This window comes from Sinocyclocheilus anshuiensis, unplaced genomic scaffold (assembly GCF_001515605.1).
Source record: "Sinocyclocheilus anshuiensis isolate Anshui unplaced genomic scaffold, SAMN03320099.WGS_v1.1 scaffold70, whole genome shotgun sequence".
In the NCBI taxonomy this organism is placed as follows: Eukaryota; Metazoa; Chordata; class Actinopteri; order Cypriniformes; family Cyprinidae; genus Sinocyclocheilus; species Sinocyclocheilus anshuiensis.
Genome location: NW_015542377.1, coordinates 2,804,475 through 2,805,342, shown reverse-complemented (window position 1 = coordinate 2,805,342; position 868 = coordinate 2,804,475). Strand labels below are relative to the sequence as shown.

The 868-nt window shown below is 40.3% G+C and overlaps 1 protein-coding gene across 1 annotated transcript in view; it reads right to left on the bottom strand.

The window, feature by feature from the left end:
• Positions 1-868, bottom strand: part of LOC107692397 (phosphatidylinositol 3-kinase regulatory subunit gamma-like) — a 169,851-nt gene that overhangs the window by 12,343 nt on the left and 156,640 nt on the right. The window lies entirely within an intron of this gene.

The window sequence follows — 868 nt, the reverse complement described above, 5'->3', positions numbered from 1 at the left end:
ACACAGAATATGAAGAATATTAAAAACATTAGGAGTCAGCTGTCTTCGGCAGTCCTTAAGGTACCAGCACAATAACACACTCAGCAAAATATCCCATAAAATATCGAGATATAATTTGTCAATATCGCACACCCCTAGCGCACGGACGTTCTTTTTAGCGCTGCCCCGCAATTTTATCAATAAAATAGCTTAATCGCTGAAGAGCTACATTATTTTCTCAACAAGGAGCTGGTAACATCATCGTTTCTAAAGCCACAGCTTCACTGTTAATAGAGGCAAAACGTAAAACGTTGGTAATTTATACATACACAGCCTCTCTCTCTCTCTCATAAATGAACACTTGACACTTTTCTGTTTTCTGAGAATAGAATATTGGGAGAGATCGCGCGTGCACATGGTTGCCAGGTTGACAAAAACAAGTAACACACTTAGCAGATATTTCCTTATTGCGCAAGTGGGAAGCTCCGTTTTGGGGATTACGTCGCTTTATATCAGGCAACCCCGGTTGTGTTCCTCTGTCTGCGGCCAGATTAAACCTTGTTGTAGCCTATATATTATGCTCTATTCATTATTTTTTTTAGAAATAATTTAAACGCTGCTCTTGTATTTAAATTAAGCGCGGTCCACTGCAGCGCACGTGCCGTGACATCAATACAGGGACAGCTGTATCGATATTCGTATTGTCAAATCTAGTAAACAGTCCTCCATAAAATGTGCTGCACACATCTGAATATTTGGGTTGAAGGTTCTGGAACAGTGTTGTAAATACAACTTAACCACTGATTTCTAGTCGTGTCCATTTTTGGAAGGCCAAACAAAGTAGTTTCGCTTTCACAACGAAACACAGTGTCACACACGGTGGCCTAGA